Below are 25,036 nucleotides of genomic sequence, written 5' to 3' on the forward strand. Positions count from 1 at the left end.
TCGATTGTGTCTGATGCATGCTTTCTATTATCACCCTCAATCACGGCACGTCCTCCTTCAACCATCACACAGAACTTCATCCCGCATAAACCACAGTCACCCTATCGCACCAATAAATGGACACACTTCTGCAATGATTACTTCCTTCTTTCCCAATGGGATAACACTGTGGAATAAACTACCTGATAATATAGTCACGTGTAATAACCGCCAAATTTTCCGCAGTAAGCTAAAATGTCACATGTCGCAATCTAACTGAATGTGCTGTTTTCCCTGCCAATGTTTAAATACTTTTTTTTAACTAATGTATAAACTGTCGTCACTTTTCTCTGGAAGCTTACCTTTGTACCATTACTTTTTTATTTGCATTTGGTAATATTGGCGTTTTACTTTGCATATTGTACCTTTTTTTTTTCATTGTTCTTTGAATGTTTACGTTTTGGAACCCTTCGAGTTTTGTTCAGTTGTTCGACATACCTTGTACGCCGCCCCCCCTTATGTAATGCCTCCGGGCCTTTAAGGTGGAATAAATGAAATAACGAGCCAACTTATCAGCACAGCATGCTCCTAAAAAATGATAACAAAAGCAGCGTTCTTTATTTTCACCAAGTGGGGGATGCGTAGTTTTTCTTTCGCTTACATTGAGGCACACTACGACGAGAAAAATAAACTCACTTCTGAAACAGTTCAGTATATCGAACCGTGTTTCGTAAGAAGCGATGGAACTTAACAGGCGCGGCATGCGGAAAGCCAACCTCGGCGCCTGGCAATTCGGCCGGAGAGTTTTTCTTTGGGCCAACGTGCATGCCAAGCTACGGTTATCAGGTGCTTTTCTCATGATTATGTACCTCGCCAGTTTTCAAGACTTTTGGACTTGCCCTCGAAGATGCTTTGTTATGGATTGATTGATTTGTGGGGTTTAACGTCCCAAAACCACCATATGATTATGAGAGACGCTGTAGTGGAGGGCTCCGGAAATTTTGACCACCTGGGGTTCTTTAACGTGCACCCAAATCTGAGCACACGGGCCTACAACATTTCCGCCTCCATCGGAAATGCAGCCGCCACAGCCGGGATTTGATCCCGCGACCTGCGGATCAGCAGCCGAGTACCTTAGCCACTGGACCACCGTGGCGTGGCTGCTTTGTTATGGAAACAAAATGTTCGCACGAACCTTTCCCGGACATTACGAACAGCGTACATTTGCAATGATGTTTGCCGTTTACAGACTTTATAACTGCCTATAAATTATTTTTCTTTCTGTCGACACCCTTCCTCAAAGACGCAGCTGAAGCTCATTTGAAAGATTTACGAACGCGAGTTGTAGCATTCAGCGTTATGCACATTTAAAGATTTTACGGACGGTAATATAACTCGGGAGATATTCGTATAACAACCATAAAACTTCGTTTTAGAATTGTTGGTTCATTCTTCAAGTCTTGAAGGTAAGCGTGAAACTACACATACGAAGAGGGGACAGGTACACATAGCAAGCGCACTATACGTCTATATAGTGTATGCTCGTACCTTCATTGTATTTTCTGCTTTGAAGTGCGGGAGCACTTTAGGGGCCCGAGCTGTCGTATGCTGTCGTCGTGGCTTGGCGTAATGCAGTCAACACCACGTGCCGTCTGTATACCATACTGTGAGCACACTCGCTCCCAGGAGAAGTATCTTTCCTCTTGATCTTCGAGTGTCTTGATGATGGTATTAACGCGGAGCAGTTCAGGTGCCTGTGCTGTGTTTTTGCTTCGTGTAACGCCGGCAAAACCACGGATATAAATAGAAAAAAACAGCACGCTAGAAACAGGAAAAAGAGAGAAAGAAAAAGAGACAGAAAAATGAAAATAATAGAAATAGAGGGAACAAGACAGAAAAAAAAAACGGAAAAGAAAAACATAAAGAAGGAAAGAAAGAGAAAAATTGGCCTCGTATCTGCATTTATACTGCAAATGTCGTCGAAAGACGATAGTCTTGCGTGTGGAGAGAGTGAACAAAACATTCATTTGATGTTCTGCGCAAGAAAATCGGTGAATGGTATTCTGAAGGCGCTGCGTTAGATTGCCTCGAGCGTGCAGCGGAGGCGAACAAACGTGTCTAGTCACGTCACACGTGAGACCTGAGCGCCATCTGGCAGTTCTCTTTCAAAACAAAGCACGTGGCTCTGAGACGGGTGTGTGCGCCCGTCTTAGGTGTAGGTGTAGAATGCAAGGCGACGGGTAGGCGCCACCACCGTCTCCTTTTAGCAAAGCGTTGGAAACACTTTCCTTTTCGTGCAAGCGCTGCATGGTCAGGGCTGCGTGATAAGCGCTATGGTCCTTAAAATTACGTATGTATGCCTTTTCTAGTAAAAGGCGCACATGCAGAATGTATGCGTGTTGTTATGGTGCCTCAAACATGTGCAGTATTTGCTTTTTAATTGACAATTGCACAAGTGTGAACGCTCAATCTTGAGCAACATTGGTGGGCGCTGCGGAAGGGGTTGACTGTTTCAAGTACCCTATGCTGTTAAGAGTGGACAAACAGACAATTGTACAGACAGACAGACAAACAAACAGACAGACAGACAGACAGACAGACAGACAGACAGACAGACAGACAGACAGACAGACAGACAGACAGACAGACAGACCAAAATTTTTGCGTTGAAGATCCCCAGGAAAGACCATCGTCTTTAAAACCGAGGGTATACACAAAGGAGGCTGCAGTCAGCTTCATCCTTCCTTTAGGCTTATCACCACACACACACACAAAAAAGCTGCCTTGAATTATTTTTTTTTTGTTTCTCGCTACGCTCCCAAACATGCATAAAACGTAGTGCGTGACACAACCAAGTGTTAACATAAAAAAAAACGATTAGTTAATGAAATACTTGTTCGAAATCGTGTGGAGTTGCAAGGAAGACGTTAGGATTACTTGAGACTGTTCGACGTTTTCTCGGGAGGTCTCCTCAGCTGGATTGGGCCTTGTGAACACTCAGGTATGGGGTTGCTTGCAAAACTTATACTTGTGCAGAACTGATGACTGTAAGCGTATAAAACTGAGCGATGACCCATAGGACGAAGGAAAAGCAATGACGACATCCTTACGCGCTTCCTTTTTCATTTCCTTTTCCTGTATATATTCGGCACTTGTGTTAGGGGCGAGTTCTTTCATTTGCTGCCACAGAAAGCGTCCAACTACAGCTCCTGAATAATTATCTGTGGCTGGTTTTATGGTCTAAGGGGTTTATAGTTTAGTACCATCTGTTGTTTTATTCATACTAATCATGAATAACCAACTGGTGTATACACCACACCCTTCTAAGTAGTTTTATGAAATTTAACGACCCCAAGCGACCCGGGCTATGAAAAACTCTACAGTGGTGGGCTTCTGTAATGTTCAGATAGCTAAGGTCATATAAGATGCACTGATATCGCACAGTACACAACTCCATAGCGTTTCGCCTCCACCAAAATGCTAGAGCAATGTCATCCCTGTGCCATGGCGGCAGCCATCTGAGAATGGGGGCGACTCGGGTAGAGTAAAGGCACTCACTAACTCGGCCTCATAACTCCACGGTCATTGTGACGTCACGGCGCGTTATACTTCGTCGTGACTTCAGAAATAAGTTTTCACAATTTGTAAGTTGCATATGTCTGCTGGGGGTATACACTTCACAGCAGGGTGGACGTTAGATGCGCTTATAAGTAAAGTAGTGATTTAATTGAAGCTGCGAAATAAAACTTGAGGCGCTGACTTTTTCTTTTGGGGAAAAATAGGGTGTGGGAGGGGGGACGGCAGTTTAAAAGAATAAATGTGCTGACAGAATTAGCTAGAAAAAGTTCTATGTATATACGTACTACAGTCGGATACAAGTCCGGAGAAGTCATGTCCAGATGAACGAAGCACGGAAAGTGACTGTATCCACGAGAGAAGAAATAGTCTCTGGCAGAATTTCGCCTTTTGAAAAGGGCGATGGGAGAGCGGGTGGGAGGGGGAGGGCGAATTCGTTTTTTTTATTGCATGCTCCTGGTGACGCCCACACCTTCCGTCCGGCTCATGACGTCAGGCTGGAGTGCACGTTCATTGGTGTAGGCTTGTGTGAATCCATCTTTGAGAAAGTAATCTCGCATACTTCTGGAATCGTTATCGACCATAGTGTATTATGAAGAGCCACAGCAACAGTTACGCCGTCATCTTGATAAGTACGCTGGTAAATTTGCTAAATTTATTCGCAAATTTGTGTTAATCTGCTTCAATTATATAATGATAATAAAGGTTCTAATTGCAGCCAGTAACCACATAAGCTCCTTTTTTATCGGTCATTCCTTGATTATTTAGTGACGTTATCACCAGTGTGCATCGTGTGTAGTTAAAGGAAGATGTATAAATAAGCGAAGTGCGGGTCACAGTGTTGAACGAAGGATAATCACCTTAGTCCTAATTGAGAGCAAACTGACCTAATATCAAATGCATTCTTTACTTATTTCTTTGCTTATTTAAACTTCGTAAATATACTTGCTCTGAAACTTACTCGTAACTTCAAAACTATCGAAAAATTCATCAAACCATGTTTCTTGTCTTTTGACTTTCCCCTAACAGCGGCTTCCTGTGTTGCGTTTCTGCTATGCAGAAAAGCCAGATTGCCGTTATTGAGCGAGGAAAAAGTATTTCACACAAAGAAAAAAACCCAATCCAGGCGTTTAAGAGCTTGGAAGAAAACTTCAGTTATTGAAACTCTGATGAGAAATCAGTGTTCTGATTACGGGATAAGAGCTGTGAAACCTATGCGGGCACTATTCAAGGAAAGAAAATAAAGCTAATAATTCTACTCTCTGCAAGAGCCAACGTACGCCATTAAAAAGTACATCGGGTAAGTTCTCTGTAGATATAACACACTGATATTTGAGAACTGTTTTATTACTTCTTTAAGTTGGTCGTGGCCGTTTTTTTGTGCGAAAAGAGGAAATCAATTTTGTCCCCTGCTTTTCACATTCGAGAAAAAAAAAAGATCGAAGAAAGAAAAAAGCCACACTGTTAATGCTTCATTCAGCATTTTTCTTTTTTTTTTATTTCTGTGCACTCGAGGTGGCCATTAAGTCACATTTGGTTGCTGCAAACCTCTACTGCGCGCCCAACTCCAAGTAAATGAAAGCGTTCAAGGGTTCATTCGAAATTCTTTTCGCGGACGTTTTTTCTGGTCATTCGAATTTCGCGTGACTGTGGGACGAAACATGGAGCAAATGCGAGTGAATTTCAGCAGCCTATACTGGTACACTCAACCCCGGGACCTTTACCATCGACCGAGTTAAGCCATCACGCCGCACTAACAAAGACGCAAGGCCAGCGGTCGTCCATTTAGCGTAAGGTTTCAGACCAGACGAAAACAAAACAGAAAAAAAAATGGAGTAGACGAGGTCAGCAAGAGAGTGTCACGCACTACGGCAATCACACACGTACCTACGTTCGGGGCACACGCATGCACTGTACCTCTGATAAAAGTTGGACATTAAAACATGGAGCCCCCCAACGCGCGCGCTCGTTGAGCGCCATGTTTTTTTTTTTTGTGCTGCTCTTTGTTGCTCGGCGACCAACCGGAGCAAAGGCCGCCCGCAACCTCCTCTCCCGCTGCTCTCTCGCAGACTCTCGTTTTTTTTTTTTTCCTCCCGCTGCGGGTCGTGATAGACGGTGAGACATCGCCTGACATCGCCGCGAGCTTCTCGTAGGTGCTCGAAAAAGAGGCAGGAAGCGAGGTAGAAGCATGATCGCGCAGCGCCGATGAAATAAGTGGGTGGCGGTGGTTAGAAGAAGAAGGCGCCTAATTTCTGTAGCCCGGTAGGGAGCACCACGCAGCGCCTAAAGTACGTGCGCGGGACGCCAGCAGTTCTGAGGTGAGAGGAACAGAAAGTGTAGCGGCATAGGTAGCGGTGTGAGAACGAGAGCGAAAGAGAGAGAGCACGGCAGTGGAGGCCGGGAAGGATATTAGGAAAGAGTGTGAGGCGGGTCGTGGGGCTCCACCGGCGCGTCGTCTGCTCCCGACGCAGCGCTCGTGGTCGTCTGCTGCGCGGGGCCAACCGAAAGCGGCAACGGGAGGCGAATGATTTTGTACTTTGGTGCGTAACGTGCAAGGTGTGTTTGTTGTTACTCTGTTGTCGTCGCTAGAAGGGGCTGATGGTCTACGTCCATGATACTTATTGCTGTGACAGTTTTGTGAATCGTGAGAGTGTCTGTTTTTGTTGAACAAATTTTCCGATCGCCCCTGGCCACGTATCTTCGGAGTCGTCGCTTCGTACAGCGGTAGTGAAAAGGGTGTCACTCGCTGAATCGAGGAGTTCCTGCGTTTGAAGGTCCCACAAAAACAGCGAAAGAAGGAAGCAAAACAAAGAAAGTTGGCGGAGTGTTACTCTCAGCGACGTCGGTGGACCCAGTGAAAGTCCCGAGGAAGAAAACCTCGGTTTCGTCGCATGTGAGTGTTGCACAAGTTACGACGTTCCTTTCTCACGTAAATTCTCGCAGTTCTGCTGAAGCATAGTGCACGTACAGCTATAGTTGACAGTGCAATTGTCGCCATGGCACTTCAAACCGGGGTTTGATTCCGAAAGCGAATAGGTCTGAATATTGCAAGCTTTGCGATTAGGTTTTTTAGATAGACGCAAGAATTAGAGTTAATAGAAAGACGTTTTGCTATCATTAAGAATACAAGGTTTCTCCATGTTGTCGTTTCTTTTTTCTTCTTCAAGTCGTCGATTGATAGTGCATCAGTGTTCTGAGAATCTGATAGAAAAAAATTTTATTGTACAACATTTCCTTAAAGCGTCGGCAACATCGTAATTTGTTGTTCGTGCTACTTCAACACGAGTATACCACAGAAATAGCTGCAAACTGGCGTGCGTAACAAATGCCGCTGACATGGACAAACCATTAACTTCGCGGTGTGGCGTCAGCTGCTAACCGCGTTATATAAAATAAAGGTCCCCTGAAGTACGGCGCTGAAGTAGCTTCGTCGCATCGTGAAATCCTGTTCGGTTATCAAAGGAACAATTATAAGGCGTACGTACATAATTAATACACCCAGTTCATATTAAAACAGCCCTAGTTGTAGGGCTCTTACATCGAATTAATTGGATTTATGTGGTACCCACTGCGGTTGCTTAGCGATTAATGTGTCACGCTGCTTAAGCTGTACCAGGCGGATTCGATTTTCAGGTACGATGGCTTCGTTTTGATGGAAGCGAAATTAAAGAACACACGTGTGCTTAGATTGATGTCTATTAAAAAAAAACACCAGGTGATTAGTATTATTACAGAGCCCCTCCACTTCGGCATGCCTGATAATCATACCGTTGTTGTGACACTTCATTAAGTTCACTTAAAAGTTTGCAAGAATTAATTTGTGATAGAGTGTCATCAAATGTGCTGAATATATATATATATATACATACATATATATGGAAGAGAGAAAAATAACTGACAAGCAAGCGTTTTATCATGCCGTGTGGGCTCTAAGGGGGACAGTGGTGCATGTATTCGGAAATCGCAACAAACTATTTTTTGACGTCGTTAGTTTTTGTAAAAGAAAAAAAATGCCAGAACACTCCGTGAGGAAGCTTGGTTAAGCGTTTTGCGGTCCGTTACTTAAGACGAGTCGACATTGCTGCACTGATGACGTCACCTTGTTTCGATGAAATATGGGCCCCCCAAAAAATGACGTTACGGTTTGCATAACAAGAGTATCAGTACACGTATGCCGAGAAGAGGAGCATGGCGCGAGGCCGACGAATCACTGCGTTCGATTTTCACGGAGCACAATGCATGAGGGGTTGTGATTTTTTTCTTTTTTTTTGTCGTCTTATTATTTCCAAAAGACGACCCCTGTATGAAAGAAGCATCCCCTGAGATGATCGACCTAACTGGTATATTAAACAATTCACAATAAAATGCGATCGTAACTTTGTTGAGGCATGTCGAGACTAAACGTGAGATTTAATTTTAGAAAGAAAGCTTAGATACATACATACATACATACATACATACATACATACATACATACATACATACATACATACATACATACATACATACATACATACATACATAAGACCCCAAAAAGGTATGATTAGGATCTTTCCTCGGAATGTTATCTCCAGAAAGATGTTATCGATAACTGAACTTGCTATGCCAATAATATTTTACTTTAACCGACCTTCTGGCGGCTTTTTCACTATTTCACGTATTGTATATATATATATATATATATATATATATATATATATATATATATATATATATATATATATATATATATATATATATATATATATATATATATATATATATATATATATAAATGTGGAAGAGGACACTCCCACATTTACATTCAGATATAAACCCAATAAAGTGGCTGGGGGGATAGCCGCCATGATAACTCAGTGGTAGAGCATCGAGCGTGTTATTTGAAGGTTGTAGGTTCAATTCCTGCTCACGGCAAGTTATTTTTTCAGCCACTTTTCTTTCTTCCTATTTACATTACATTGGTTCTAATAACTTCCCCTATACATTCCTTGGCATTATTGTCTGTTAGATCTCATTAATATTGTGTGAAAACACGGAAAAACGAGCCCTTAGGTATACACTTCTTTCCCTCATATATATATATATATATATATATATATATATATATATATATATATATATATATATATATATATATATATATATATATATATATATATATATATATATAATTTTCAGTGACGCCCGTAACTAAGCGTGTCTGTATTCGTTTATAGTGCCGCACTCCGCCGCTTGATATTTGCTCTTGGTTACATTGTAGCAAAGGGTAAACAGCGATTGACACTGCTGACACATGAGGAAAAAGTGGTATCAAACAGAACAACAAACGCTGCCTTCTGTTGCTACCGAAGATGATATATGCTCTTACTAACTTGGTGGAGACTTCAAGAAGCGCGTCATTCATGCGCGAACGCTGTTTGCCATTTTCCCGGCATTTTCAAGAAATAACAGCAACTCCCGCATATTCATTGGCCGGAGCTCCTTCCAATGTGACGTAACGCGATTTTTTTTTCTAAATAGGGATCATGCACGAACGTGGTTCGTGCTTCAAATGAGTGCATTCTTGCTCCAGCTGACTGAACTGATGATATTGTTACGTAAAATGACACGGGACGTGACTATTTGGCAGTGTATTTACACCTATAAAATCTGAGCGCAGCACACGGAGTGAGCAAACCAGTCGTCTTCGTCGTCTTCTGATCACATAATGGTTCACCCTTAATTCATGCGATAGCTACGTAGCAATATAATCGATCGATTGATTGATATGCTGGGTTTAACGTCTCAAAACCACCATATGATTATGAGAGACGCCGTAGGGGAGGGCTCCGGAAATTTCGACCACCTGGGGTTCTTTGACGTGCACCCAAATTTGAGCAGACGGGCCTACAGCATTTTCGCCTCCATCGAGAATGCGGCTGCCACAGCTGGGATTCAATCCCGTGACCTGTGGGACAGCAGCCGCATACCTTAGCCACTAGACCACCGCGACGGGGCAGATTTGGAAAGCTTGTCAAGCACTACGCTATGCAGTGGAATAGCGTTAATGGTGATATCCGATTGTTGAGGTGCTGTAGTAGACTACACTCTTTGCGTGATATAATTTGAAATGATTTGCATTAGACAGTCAGATAGGTTATGTATTGTTTGTCTTATTACTATTCTTCATTTAATGAAATCTAAACAAGGTAGGTAGATGTAGCAGAGGAGCACTTTCGACGCATGGTGTCATTATTCTACGCTGATGATATGGCGTTGTTTTTGCAACGACAGATAACATCCAGATCTTATATGAGCGACTTCAATCTTACCCTAACACCTTGGAGAACTTAATAGATGACAATCACTTCTTTCTCAATCCGAGTAAATGTGCCCTTCTCGTGTTTCCTCTACAATACCCCATGTACGCTTCAATGCGTTGTCTTTCTAAGCCTATACCACAGGCGGAATCTATTGAATACCTTAGGGTAATTGAAACTGCGCCGCTTAACTGGTGACAACACATGAAATAAACAACTGGAAAAGGTGCACGTGCCATTCGCAACTACACCAAATGTATGAGAAGAGACACACTATAGTTATGAGATATTGCAGGTATTGTCCTATTTTGGAATATGGTTGCGTGCTTTTCTCTGGTGCTGCAGTATAGAAAATCGGGCCTCTAAATATTTTAGAAATATAAGCACTACACTTACAGCTTGATTTTCCTAATACGGTTTCTAACAGAGTTCCATACATATTTGTTACGTAAAATGAAATGGGACGTGACTATTTGGCAGTATATTTATACCGATAAAATCTGAGCGCAGCACACAGAGCGAGCAAACCAGTCCTCTTCGTCGTCTTCTGTCCACAGAATGGTTCACCCTTCACGCGATAGCTACGTAGCAATATGAAGAAACGAATCGCCGCTGCTTTAAGTCACTAAACACTGAATGAAGCTGAGATGCTTGCGCAGAAGGAAAGAAGGAAGGAAAATAGAGGGAAAAGAAAGGCAAGGAGGTTAACCAGCCTATAGGCAGCCGGTTTGCTACCCTGCGCATGGGAGAGGGATGGTGGAGATAAAAGAGAGCAGAGAGGGAAGAGAGAAACAGCACATTCGGCAGCACACGCGCGCGCACTCAGTCACAGTCCAGTCTTGTCTTTCGCGGTGTGTGACATTGCTGTTACAGTCGCTTGTTCAAGTCGGTGTCACGTGGGAATTTCAACAGAGCTTTCGTCGCCTTCTGTTGCAATGTCTTCCCTCGGGCACTTGACAGAATAGTGTCCACAGACATTTGGCTGTTGTCGATGCGCGCAAAAGCGGACGCCAGTGACTGTCTCTGGATTTCATACAATGGACAGTCACACAGGATGTGGTGTAGCGTCTCTTCGCAGAGACGCTTGCTTGCGCAGAGCTTTTCTATACGTGGATCACCCTGCAACGTATATGGCATGCCAATGCGAGTTTACTCCATAAAATCAATCTGCAGCCCTTCATCTTACAAAAACAAAAAGCGTTCTTGTCTCGCGTGGTGTGTGTGTGCGTGCGTTCATGTGAACGAGGAGTGGTTTAAAACGAAGCACCACACGTCGTGGTAGCTTAGCGACGAAGGCGCAGCGCTGAGACCGCGAGGACGCGGGCTCGACAAAGGCAAACACACAAAGCGATCGCGTGGTTAGATTTGATAATAATAGCCGCGCTTTTAGGAGCGGAAACTACGATGGGATTACGAGGCACGCCATATTAAATAGCTCCAAAATTTCAACAATCTCACGTCATTTAACGAGGAGTGGCATCGCACAGCGCACTGTCCACTAGAACTTCCACCGCGGCTGGACTCGAACCTGTGACTTTCGTGTCCGCAGCTGTGGCTTACTGTGCTTATTATATTCAGGTGCTCGCTGAGTACCCCAGGTCATCAAAACTGATTCGCAGTCATACACTACGTGATGACTCAGAATAACATCCTACCCCGCCGCAGTGGTCTAGTGGCTAAAGAAGTACTCGGCTGTTGACCCGCAGGTCGCGGGATCGAATCCCGGCTGCGGCTGTTGCATTTTCCGATGGAGGCAAAAATGCTGTAGGTCCATGTGCTCGATTTGGGTGCACGTTAAAGAACCCCAGGTGGTTGAAATTTTTGGAGCTCTCCACTACGGCGTTTCTCATAATCGTATGGTGGTTTTGGGATGTTAAACCTCAAATATCAATTAATCAATCAGAATAATATCGTGTTTTTGGTAAGTGAAAACGCGGATTCCAATTTTATTAGACGTCATACAGAGATCAGTGAGAGCACGCGTAAACACAAATTCTTTCTCGCATTTTAGATGCTCCCTATTATTGTCTTGCACCGATCTGATCTGTTGCCCTGTTGGGAGCAACATACCTAATCAGCTCTTTATTTTGGAAACACAATACACGAAAGTGACCTTGCTATTGTGTGGTGAATCCTATGCGTCTTGCACTGTACGTTTTTCTTCTTGCATTGTCAGTATTTTTGTGAATGCCTTGCAATTGTATTATTGTATCTGCCCCTCCAGCATGGGTCAGCATATTGGCCTGGAGTATCGATAAATAAATAAATAAATAAATAAATAAATAAGTAAATAAATATTTAGCTCTCCATTTTATGCGACCTTTCCCGTACCATAGTTGTAAAGCTAATCGATTCCTAAAAATAAACGCGCAGCCAATCACCTAACAAAGTTAGCTTCGTTCATGTTTGCACTCGTGAGCCGTCTGTGTGCGCTTGGTTGACAAGCCTTCAAATGAACCCGAACTCATCACAGCCAAGGGTTCATCATGCAGGGAGCCTCATGCGGCGGCGGTGGCACGTAGCCAGTTCAAACGATACGCACGATGCGTGCTTAAAGCTCACTTCGCACGTTGTGCATCCTTTGTCGCTTCAACCCTTCAGTTGTGTGGTGGGAGTCGCTTGTTTCGCTTGGCCCAACGCCCGAACTCTCTAAGCACCTTCTTTTCAGACAGCATACTTGACCCACAGTCTTCCCTCCCGCCCTCCTTTTTTTTTTTCGCGTAATCCCCATCATTCTCGCAAGAGTGCCCTCCTTGGTGTGGTGTTGCGTGTACCGTTCGTAATGAGTGTTTGCTTCTCACAAACACGACCGAGACGCAATATTGTATGCACGGAAAGAAGAAAGAACATGTTCCAAGCTTGTTTGTCTTCTTTACTCTTTATTCCGGTGATGGCAGCGTTGATTAGCGTTGCGCGTCGCTTCTGTGTTGGCCATGAGCAAACGAAAAACGCTGGAGTACACAAGAGCGAAGACGAAACGAGCCGTCACGTAACATATATATATATATATATATATATATATATATATATATATATATATATATATATATATATATATATATATATATATATATATATATATATATATATATATATATATATATATATATATATATATATATCGACCTTGCTCCTGCGCCGCCGCGATGACTGATCAGCGCAAGATGCCGTTACAGGAGCTGAGCTGGCCAGGCGTCGGCCGCGACTTATTCTCTTTTCCTGCAACGCTTGGTGCATAGCAAGGAAAGTACGGTAAAAGAAAGGCGTCATAGAGTTTTCTTCGTAGTCTTTCTTGTTGTATTTTTTTGCCATTATGTTCCCTGTTGAGTCGATGATGTCTTTATACCAAGCACGCCTGATGGTGAGTGACGATTCTTGTGTTTTCTTTAGAAGTATAGGAAGTCGCTGAGCATGGTTCGCAAGCGAAAGGACTGAAGGCTTCGATGAATCAACGAGCGAATATTCAAAAAACGAAGGAATGAATGATTTCACCGTTCACTAAATGATTAACTCATTCATTCTGCAGCGCCCCGCCATGGTGGTCTAGCGGCAAAGACACTCGGCTGCTGACCCGCAGGTCGCGGGATCAAATCCCGGCTGCGGCGGCTGCATTTTAGATGGAGGCGAAACTGCCGTAGGCCCGTGTGCTCAGACTCGGGTGCAGGTTAAAGAACCCCATGTGGTATGATTTTCTAGAGCCCTCCTCTATATATATGCGTCTCTCATAATCATAGGGTGGTTTTGGGGCGTTAAACCCAACATATCAATCACTGCATACAGCGCGATGCTGTGAATGCATAGACTAAACCCGAATTCGCCCGTCGTCTTTGCGCAATGATTCGATTGATTGATTGATTGATAGGTGGGGTTTAACGTCCCAAAACCACCATATGATTATGAGAGACGCCGTGGTGGAGGGCTCCGGAAATTTAGACCACCTGGGGTTCTTTAACGTGCACCCAAATCTGAGCACACGGGCCTACAACATTTCCGCCTCCATCAGAAATGCAGCCACCGCAGCCGGGATTCGAACCCGCGAGCTGCGGGTCAGCAGCCGAGTACCTTAGCCACTAGATCACCACGGCGGGGTGTGCAATGACTCCTATAGCGCACATTTGTCACATAATTGCGCAAGCCCTATACTACTCAATACTGGGTTCATGAAAACGTAGAATGGAATACACGGGTGGTAGACACCAACTGAGATTTCCGGCCAGGCGTAACCAACAATTGCGAGATATTTTAACAAACCATCGGGATCAAGCCGGTGATAAATACCGAAGACGCACGTTGAAGCTTCACTTGGTTAAGCGTCGATACAGAGGGCTCGGGTGGCGGTCTCGTGTGTAACGTAATGGCTATTTCCCTTCGTGAACGTGTGTTAAGATGAAACAATTCTGGCTCTTTGATATCTCGTTTGTTACCCTGTATCTTTGTTAATGTTGGTGGTTTGTTTCTCTTAAGTGCGGAGCACTTTAGTGGGCTTGCGGGCTGTTGCATGCTGCCATAGCTCGGCATAACGAAGGTTGAACCACGCCTAAAAATAGAAAAATAGAGGAAGCAAGCAAAAAGTAGAGGAAGAAAGAGAGAAAGAAAGCAAAGCAGCTGGAATAAAATAGAAATACAGTGAAATAGAGAAAAAAGACACGTAATGAAGAGTAAAAAAAAAACTGGGTAAAAAGAAAAAGAGAGGAGGGCAGAATGAGAATACAGAGCAAAAACCAAGAAGACGGCTCAGCGTCTTTCGGGCTTAACACTACAATTGCGACATTGTCTCTGTTGCTTTTTTTTTATTTTTACTCTAAACTTATATTTGCCGTTTCTATTGCAAGGCCAATGTGACGTGCGCGTTTCGGCGTGTTTGCTGAGCTTGAGCCAGTGATTTCAAGTGCAAACGAAGTGGCATGAAGCGTAAGGAAGCACCGCTAATCCATATGCCCGTGCAGTACCACCCCCTCTTCTTCCCCCCTTTTTTGTTTTTCTCTAACGACGCTTGCTTTGCTTCAGCGTGCCCGTGGCGTCAGCTTTCCAAGTTCGTGGGCGCGTGGTGTAGAGGACCTGTGCCGCTTTCGCGGTGAGTGTGTAGTTCACGTGCGACGTCAGTGGACCACAGCCAAGATTTATGACGACTTCCAGGTCCTATTTCTATCGCTTTTCATTTTGTTTGCGCTTTCGAAAGGCTTCTTCTCCCTTCCTTCTTTTTTTTTTTTATCGTTGCTCACCTGTCGCCAACTTCCGAGACAACCGGGACGCCCGAAAACGTGCAGTTCATCAACAATCGAAGAAATAATTTTTGGAGTTTTTTGCGTCGCAAAACCACGATGTGGTCACGAGGCACGCGCCTTCACGGAACTCCGAATTAAGTTTTAACACCTGGGTAATCCTTAATGGGCAACTAAACCTGGGTTTTTATTCACACTTTGACTCCATCTTAATGTAGCCGCCATGGCCGAGGAATCGAGCCCGCAACCTCGAGCTCGGCCACGCAACGCGTTCAAAAGTTCGAACATCGATACACCATTATCGTCATTATCATGTACTCTGTAGAGCTATTCATTTGACGCCTACATTCGATTATGAGGTTTGCCCGCAGGCAGTGACTCGCAGCGACAATCGTAAATCAATACGGACGCAGCGCCACCGTTTAGGCCATGTACCACTTTAACGTCTAACTATGCAAATCCGCTTTCATAATTATGGCCCATAGATGCATCAGTTTCTCTGCTGCGTGTAGACTAACAAGTCTATACGCCACATCATCTGCGTGTGCTATCAACACGCGACTGAGCGACAGACACTCAAATAGATATTGTCTGGACTGGAAATGTCGAGAGAGATCGTCGGGCTACAGGCCTTCTTGGGAGATGAAAGTTTCGAGCGTATATACGAAAACAACTGGACCGAACCCGAGGCAAGCTTAAACTGCCCGTGAAAGCTTCCGTGTGAAGCAGGCTTAGATTTTCGCCTCTAGAGAGCACGCGCTGTGACGGGAAGATTCTCGCTATAGTACTGCACACCAGCGCACGGCGTTTATACAGAAATTCATGGTAATATACCACAGCGACATCTCTTCACACCTACCTGTACTTCTGTCTCTCCCCTTCCCACTTATCCCTAGGAAGAATAGCTGGCCACAGACCCGCTTTTAAGGTCGACTTCTCCTGATTTCTGTCCCTTAAATGTTTCTTCTGTGCCTGCTTCTTTGACTACTACTACTACTACTACTACTACTACTACTACTACTACTACTACTACTACTACTACTACTACTACTTGTTATCTGCATGTACAGGCTCGCAATCTACCGCGATAACCAAGCCGACCATGTCTATCATACAGTAACGAGTTGTACAGACACGCACGTGGATGAATGAGCAGATGCATATATCTGTCCCGAGGTGAGATTAAGAAGAAGATGGAGACAAAAATAGACGAAGACAAAAAAAAAACGCATCTAGGCTGCCCGTTTTTGTCACGGCTTCGTTTATTTTTGACCCCCTCGCGCACATCCCTTGGGGGTTTTGAGACGCTCGGAGATGGTAGTGGCGGCGCAAGCCGCACTCAGAAGCCGCCGGCGAGCGAGACCGCTCAGAGACGTCGCATGCGGAACAGAGCGGCTGCTACGCACCAATATGAAAGCCTTCCATGAATAATGAGCCCCTGTTTGCCTCCGTTTTTGGGTCGCACGTAGAAACTCACGTCTACATGCAGGCTTAGAGTCAACTAAGCGCTACGCGTAAGAAACGGCAAAGGTTATAATCTTCGTGTCGTTTCTCCACCTCCTTATCCTTTCTTATATTGCACCAGAGCGTAGCTCAAACGTTGAGTGCGTGGTATTTGATATAAGTGTAGACAGCGGCACGTCGCATTTATGCTTCAACCACCGTATAGTACAATGGAAAGGCCAAAGGGCTTGTTCATATACGAATAATAAAGGCCCGGCGTGCCGGTCCAGAAAAGACGTAGACCTGGCGACGACCATGCAATGAATGAAGGTTGCTAGGAGAAACGACATTTACCCTTCAACGTGTTTCTCTTTCTTTCTGCCCTTTGTGTGAAAGCGGCAAAGAGGACGCAAGTAAAATGAAAGCGTGTGCATTTGAACAGCTCAGAAATATTGCATGTGCTCACAACCGACACTTGCGCCTAATGGAGGGCTATTAAGGGACCAGTACTTCGCCTATGGAACGGCCTAATGGCCACACTGGGCTTGTTGGACGTTGTCGCTATTGACCCGGCGATTGGTAAGTGTGGCGTAGCAGTGCGTACAATGGTATGGGGGCATCAGTGGCGCGTTCATCGCACATCTTTTCCACCGCGGTACTTGTAACTAGGGAGATTGCCAAATATCGCGGCACTATGCTTTATACAATATAAGCGCAATACGTTCGATATCATTGTGCGCTAACACCTTACATTGTGATTTTGTTCTCCTCGAATTGCGTGGAGCCCGAACATACACTTTTTTTTCTTTGATTCTGTTGCAAGACTTCAGGGCCACCATAACCACTCATATAAGAACCGACAGAAATATTAACCTTCACGCCTTCGAGCTTGCTCAACTCCCCCCCCCCCCCCACCACCACCACTTTTCTCACATTTAACATATATACACCCTTGGATTTCAACATTTTCTACAAAGCAATTGTACTGAAGCCAGTGGCCGGCAGTGTGTTGGTGTGCGAACAAGTCTAGCGACAAAGACGCATTCAGAACAAAAACGTACCGCCATATCCACGAAGTGAATGATGATGAGTGGGCGAAGCTCCGGAGGTAAACCTGGTAAACCATGAATCCTCCGTACATTTTGCCCACTCGATTTTATTACAACGCTCCCCCTAGCGTTCGTCGCCGCACTAAATTGAACGATTGCCTTCCACCAATGACACGCGCGGTCTGTGACATCATTCCTATTTTATAACATCTCGCATCTTTCATCATCAACTGCAAGTACCGCCGTCTAGTTTATAACATCTTGCATGTTTTCATGGATGGATGGATGGATGTGGCTGTACCCTTTAGATCGGGCGGCGGCTAACGCCACCTAGCCGTAATACTTAGTGAACTAACCATTACATTTATCTTTTTTTTCCCTTTAAATAATGAAGTTGAGGATTCGTACTTCGCAGTGAAGGGTTTAATTTTCACTCGTGCCTTGACTTTAGCCACCAATCAGATAACCTCCTTCTAGTTAAGTCTACCCGCTTAAAGTCTATTTTGCCCTCGCTGTCCCTAAATCCCAGTGCTTTGAAAAACTCTGCGCCATCATCCTGAACTATAGGGTGAAGCCCTTTACAGAACATTATCAAGTGTTCGGCAGTTTCTTCTTCCTCTCCACACGCACTGCATACTGTGTCGACCCTTTCGTATTTGGCCCGATATGTCTTGGTTCGCAGTACTCCCGTCCTAGCCTCAAACAGTAGAGAACTACCCCGAGTATTATCATAGATCCTTTCCTTGGCAATTTCCTGCTTAAAAGTTCGATAGATCTCTAGTGCGGACTTCTTAATCATGCCCATTCTCCACATGTCAGTCTCCGTTTCCTTCACTTTTTTCTTAACCGATAGTTCCTTTTGGTTTGGCCACCTGCTGTTTTCTAAGTATTTACCAGTCAACTTCCTGGTTCGCTTCCTCCATTTTGTATCGACATTCTTCATGTACAAGTAGCTGAAAACCTTCCTAGCCTAACGCTCTTCCCCCATTTCTCTCAATCGCTTCTCAAATTTTATCTTGCTGCTAGCTTCCCTGCCCTCAAATGATGTCCATCCCATATCACCTTGTACTCCCTGATTTGGTGTATTCCCGTGAGCTCCTAAAGCAAGCCTACCTATTCCACGTTGCTTAATTTCTAATCTTGCTTGAACTTCTGATCTCATGCACAAGACCGCATTGCTGAACGTCAGCCCAGGAACCATGACCCCTTTCCATATTCCTCTCACAACATCATACCTATTGTAATTCCACAGTGCCCTATTTTTCATGACTGCTGCATTCCTGTTACCTTTAGTCGTGACGTATATTTCGTGTTCCCTCAGATACTCGGTCCCATTGCTTATCCATACGCCCAGATATTTGTATTTATCTGTTATCTCTAGCGTGACCTCCTGTATTCTAAGCTCACTACCTTCGTTGTCATTGAAAATCATGACTGCTGATTTTTCCCTACTGAATCTAAAATCTAACCTATCTCCCTCATTACCGCAGATGTCCATCAATCTCTGCAAATCTTCCTTGTTGTTGGCCATCAGCACTATATCATCTGCGTACATTAATGCTGGTAGTGCCTGATCAATAAGTTTTCCTTGTTTGACTAAAGCGAGGTTGAAGCCCAGTCCACTTCCCTCTAATTTTGCCTCTAATCCTTGTAGGTACATCATGAATAATAAGGGTGACAGGGGGCACCCCTGCCTAAGCCCCCGTTTTACCTCTGCCGGCTTGGATACCTGTTTTTCCCACTTTATAACTACCTTGTTACCTTTATAGACACCCTTTAAAAGATTAGTGACTACATGTTCCCCGCCTAGTGTGTCCAGTATTCCCCACAATTCCTCTTCAACCACGCTATCGTACGCTCCCTTGATATCCAAAAATGCTAGCCACAGAGGTCTGTGTTCTTTTTCTGCTATTTCGATGCACTGCGTCAGTGAGAACAGATTGTCTTCCAACCTCCTGTGTTTCCGAAACCCATTCTGCAGTTCCCCCAGCACCCCCTCATCCTCTATCCACGCCTGCAGTCTTTCCTTTATAATCTGCATCGCCAGCCTGTAGACCACTGATGTCACTGTTATAGGACGGTAGTTGTTTATGTCAGCTTTGTCCCCCTTTCCTTTATAGATCATGCTCATCCTGCTAAGTTTCCATCCATCGGGAACTTCACCATCGATTATTATTGTACTCACTGCCTCTCTCAAAGCCTGCTTAGACTTCGGACCTAATGTTTTATCAGCTTAATTGGAATGCCATCTGGGCCTGTTGATGTACTACTAGGAACCCTTTTCTCAGCCCTTTCCCACTCTTGTTGTGAAAATGGAACCATTGCACCACTTGATTCGTCTTTGTCTATTGTGGTGCATAAAGTACTTCTTTGTTGAAATTTTTCTGTCACCCTTGTTCTTATATATTCAATAGCTTCGTCCCCTTCTAGCCTAGCACCTTGGGCTGTAGTTATAAAGTTCTGCTCTAGGCTCGTCTCATTTCTTAGGGAGTTTAAATGGTTCCAAAATTTCGCAGCTGCCTTTCTATCTTTTTTATGTACTTCTGCCAGCCACTGAGCTCCCTTCCTTCTAATCTTTTCATTGATCAGAAGGGATGCATCCATTCTACAGCTTAGAAAGGTTGCCCATTTTCTTTCCACATCATCTGTCGGTTCACCCCGCTGCTTAGCATGTCTGTGTTCCCTAGAGGCTTCCTGACGTTTTGCTATGGCTCTCTTAACTTCCTCATCCCACCAACTTTTGGGTTTGTGTCTTCTTTTCCGGGGTGACTTGTCACGCGTCTTAGCAAGCTCTATCTCAAAGAGTCTAATTAGATTCGTGTATGTCCACACTGTCTTATTATCCTCCGTGATTACTTTCTCAATTTGTTTAGTGGCTATTTCAATTTGCCTTTCTGGATAAAAATTTTCCTGTAGTTGCTCATCTTGTCTCCTTCCCACTTTCACTGCTTTTCCAAAACTTAGCTTGATACGTTTGTGATCGCTACCCAGACGTCTGGAGCCACCTTCATCTATGTGCATTTCCCTGAGCTTATCATACATCCTATGTGACATCAGTGCATAATCTATCGTCGACTGAAGCCTTCCTACCTCCCATGTTATTTGCCCTTCACACTTCTCGGTACTGTTGCAAATGATCAAATCAAGCCTTTCACACATATCCATGATCATTTTGCCTGTCGGGTCGGTATACCCATCTATATCTTCGATGTGCGCATTCATATCTCCTAGTATAATTATCTCGCACTCTCTTCCTAACCCCTGAATGTCCTTTGATATACACTCTACCGTTGCCTGGTTTTCCTCTCTGGTCTTTGCTCCCGTCCACAAGTACACTAAACCAAGGAGTGTCATTTGATCTGCCACTTTCCCTTTTAGCCATAAATGTTCCTTGCACTCCTGCTTGACCCTTTGCCAGTCTGTACTTTTATGAATGAATGCCCCAATACCACCCCCCTTTCTGCTGCCTTCTGTTCTATTACAATACTCCCACGCGTAGTCCGGATTGTTCGGAGGTTGTTCCATGTCCCTGAGATGTGTTTCTACAAAACCGTATACCATCGGCCTCTCTTCCCTTAGCTGTTCTTCTATCTCTTCCCACTTCAGCCTGTTCCTACCACCCTGCATGTTAATATACCCTATGTCTGAATTGGCTCGGCGCTCGTGGCTACGTCTATTTATGCCCCGGACTCTACGCATCTTAGATATTGGTGCCACTTTGGAATCGTATCTGTCCATACCACCTGTCGAAGAGTCTCCCTTGTTGTTTTCCTCGTTACTAGCTATCCTGCACCCCGAAGGGCTCGCTTGCCCCCCAAAAAAGCTACTGCGCGTCCTGCAAGTCGCCAACCCACCTCATGACCTAGCCGCCCATCGAAGTGAATTCTGTCTCGTTGAACCCCCCCCCCCCCCCCCACCTATGCACCTCTCTGTTTATTTCCACTACCTCAAAGCCTTTCTCTCGACTCATCCGCCATATCTCTTGGTTTGCGTTGACCACCGCTCTTTGCAGGTTGCTATCACGCACCGGTACCTCCGGTATCGTGCATATCACTACCTGCACCTTAGGAGAAGTGGCGCGCATGTCATCGACGCCTTTCGCCAGTGCGGCTGCTAGTCCTGCTGCATCTTCATTTAGGACATCGTTTAAACCGCCTGAAATTATCACGAGGTTTCGTCTATCAGCTGTCGTTTTGAGCTTTGCGCTCGCTTGCTTCATGACTGCTTCCAGCTTGCGTCCTGGAAACGGCCCTACTGCAACCCTCTTGTCACCTCTTACCCTCTCTTTGATGGCTTCTGTGCATCGATTTAAATTTGAGTCCCCGGTGATTATCACATGCTATGTCTTTTCCGCTGCAGCGTTCTGCACCTGGGGGCTACTTGCACCTGTGACGCCGGCTCTTTTGTTCCCTTCCTGCCCCACCACTACCTCGCTGAAGCTGGGCCTTGCGACAGTTGAACCGGCTAAACCTGTTTTTTCTAAGCTTGCTTGCTTTTCCTTCTCCACCGTTCTGGTTGCCGGTTCCCTACTGTTCTCTCGGTAGATCGCTTCTTTGTTCAGCTTCGCTAGCCCTTCCTCGGCGGACTTCAGTCTTTCTCCCATTGCCCTCGTTTTTTCTTGCTCTGTCGCCAACGCAGTCTCGAGTTTGGCGATTCTCATCAGCAGTTCACTCTGGGCAACCATCATTTTCTCCATTTTTTCCTCGACCTCACATTGCCTACACTTCGCGTCAGCTTCTTCTCCATCCGCTTCTACGCTTGGGTCCACTTTCAAACCCACTCCACATTCTGAACACTTTACAGTCTTTTTAACCATGCCTTTCTGACACCAATTGTCTCTATACTCGATAATTACTAAACTCGAGCCCTGCACTACGTAAAAAAAAGGAAGTCCAAGCTCTACTACAAAAATTTGCGTGTTCAATGTACGCGCACCTCCCCAACCGGGTGGCAAAAGAAAAAAAAACAACAACAAAAATTCAAACACACACACCCGCACTAACTAATAAATACCTGGTGACTGGTCCCGAAAAAGCCGTACCATAAAATAAGTGCTACGAAGATTTCAACCGCTGCCTTATAATTATAGAGACAAGCTCAAAACATCATCATCAGCTACTAGTGCCGCCCTCTAATGAACAGTGCAAGAACTAAACAAAAGGTGGCTATATGGATGGATGGATGGATGGATGGATGGATGGATGGATGGATGGATGGATGGATGGATGGATATGGCTGTACCCTTTAGATCGGGTGGTGGCTAGCGCCACCAAGCCGTAATACCTAATGAACTAAAAACTATATTTAATTTTTCCCTTGAATAGTGAGGTTGAGGATTCGTACTTTGTAGTGAAGGGTTTAATTTTCACTCGTGCCTTGACCTTAGCCATCAATCAGATAACCGCCTTCTAGTTAATTCTATCCGCTTAAAGTCTATTTTGCCCTCCCTGTCCCTAAACCCCAGTGCTTTGAAATACATGGTAATTCATGGTACACCAGAATACAGGGAATGGTACCGGGAATGGTACACCGGGAACTATACACTATAGTACACCATGGTACACCAATGGTACACCACATACAGGGAATGGTACCGCCATATAGTGAACACTGCAAGAACTAAACGAGAGGTGGCTACATACAGGGGACGCACAGCCCACGCCTTAAAGAGCTTCGCCCCTAAAAAAAAAAATGCGGAGCTGCGAAACCGCCTTTGTATTTTTTTAGTAAAGGAACACACCAACTAATATTTTCTATTGATGTTGCAGCACAGATATGCGTCATATTTGCTTTTCGATTGACAATTTTGGCAAGTATGAACGCAGCCACCAGTTCAAGATGGCTGGGCGTTCAGCAAGTGTTTAAACTTCGGCCGAGTGGCTGAATTATGTGACAGACAGAAAGACAGACACGCCGAAATTTCTGCGTTCAAGTATCGCAAGAAAGACCGTCGTCCTTAAATAAGCCATGTTAAATGGCGCACATGTGTGCACACTTGTGCGAGCTAAGTCACTGCGGTATCACACCTCTTTTCGCTACAGAGTACATTCGCTATCCAGCAGACACAGTGAAGATTGGTCAGCCGACCTGTGTCCTGGTTTTTCGGCGCCGTGAATAATGTCTTACGAATTCCCTCAAGATTCCGTGCTTTTCACCTCAACGACTGCCTATGTCCGAGTGTGTGGGCTCTTGTGACGCCAGGCTTGTTGAGGCCCACAAAATTTCCATCACGAAGCCATGTTTGCCTCCCTTTGTAGATATGTTTTTGGTAGCCTACATTGATTTCCTTCCTTCGATTCCTTCCCTTCTTTCCCTTCCTTCTTTTTAATAACGCGAACATTATACAAGGCGCAAGTTGGGTGATATACGCTAATATAAAAAATGTTAGTAAGGCTCAAAGATATCAGAATGTCGCGGAAGGAAATTAAGAAATAGTTCATTCGATTGCAGTTCGATGCAGAATATTTATTTCAATCTATATTTTACTATATTTTATGTTGACCTCCCTAAACAGTAATCAGAATTTGTGCTAGTCTTGATGGTTGGCAGCACTCAGCATGTTTCCTACAGGGCCAGGCGCGTAGTTATAATTTTTTTAGGGGGGTGGGGGTGGAAAATCAATGGTGTAGTGAAATAAACGAGCTTATGTTGTAACGGCTGTAGAATCATTTACAAGACGAAGTCTTACTTTTTTTTTTAATTTAAGGAGGTAGAACATGAAAGCTGATTTGTGAAGACTCCTTATTTTAAGGCGAGTGTCTGATACGTGATATTGGTGTCTGTTTTTTATATATATCGTCCATACGCTCGCCAATCATCTAATCCAACGACCAAGTCTCCTTCACCGCAATCGTATTATCCAACAACGTAATCGGCGAGCCGGATCAGTGGAGTACTGCCACGACCGCGCCCGTGGTGCCGGAACTGCAGCGCGCTAACTGCGCGTATAACCCCGTATACTGTGTCGCTGAGCCGTGAATCAGCTAGACCGACGCAGAGTTATATACTGAGCCACGAGGTCGGGGCAACCTCTGCCACGGTCGCTTATTCCAGTCGCACGTTTGTTCGGGCATAACAGCACCTCCTACTCCCCCTCCCAACATGCCCCTTCCCAGCCCCCTACAGCAGCTTTGGTCTTCGCGCTTCCTTCCCTTTACGTAAAGTTCTGTGACACACCCCCCTCCCCCTTCCCTACCATTATGGAAACACTAAGAATGAATGAGCGGGGTTTCGCTTAGCGTTGGATGACACACGCGGCGACGTTTATTTCTGGCGCCAGGGTAGAGCGACTTGCGCAGTCCAATGCGAAGCCCCAGCGCTCTGCTCCATTGTTTCTCTCATTCTGTTTACAAGTGTGCTCTCCTATTTATTGCTACCGGCCGCGCTTCCACCTGCCGGGCCGCTTGTATCTACGCCCCGACGCTGTTATAAATAACGATGACGAAAGCAAGCAATGAGATCGCCCTCT

The 25,036-nt window shown here is 44.8% G+C and overlaps 2 protein-coding genes across 6 annotated transcripts in view; one reads left to right on the forward strand and one right to left on the reverse strand.

The window, feature by feature from the left end:
• The window catches only part of Gas41 (YEATS domain-containing protein 4 Gas41), a 150,820-nt gene that overhangs the window by 66,954 nt on the left and 58,830 nt on the right, over nucleotides 1–25,036 (reverse strand). The gene's annotated exons all lie outside the window — the stretch shown is intronic.
• The window catches only part of Hk (potassium voltage-gated channel subfamily A regulatory beta subunit hyperkinetic), a 93,563-nt gene that overhangs the window by 26,833 nt on the left and 41,694 nt on the right, over nucleotides 1–25,036 (forward strand). The window contains exon 1 of one of the 3 annotated variants that reach the window (XM_075889554.1): nucleotides 5,706–6,448. The exons of 1 other annotated variant lie outside the window; for it this stretch is intronic. The gene's annotated coding sequence lies outside the window, so the exon portion shown is untranslated. Of the gene's footprint in view, nucleotides 1–5,705; nucleotides 6,449–25,036 lie in introns of those variants that run through there. One more of the 3 variants, XM_075889556.1, reaches the window with a different exon arrangement.

Source organism: Rhipicephalus microplus, chromosome 3 (assembly GCF_043290135.1).
Source record: "Rhipicephalus microplus isolate Deutch F79 chromosome 3, USDA_Rmic, whole genome shotgun sequence".
NCBI lineage: Eukaryota > Metazoa > Arthropoda > Arachnida > Ixodida > Ixodidae > Rhipicephalus > Rhipicephalus microplus.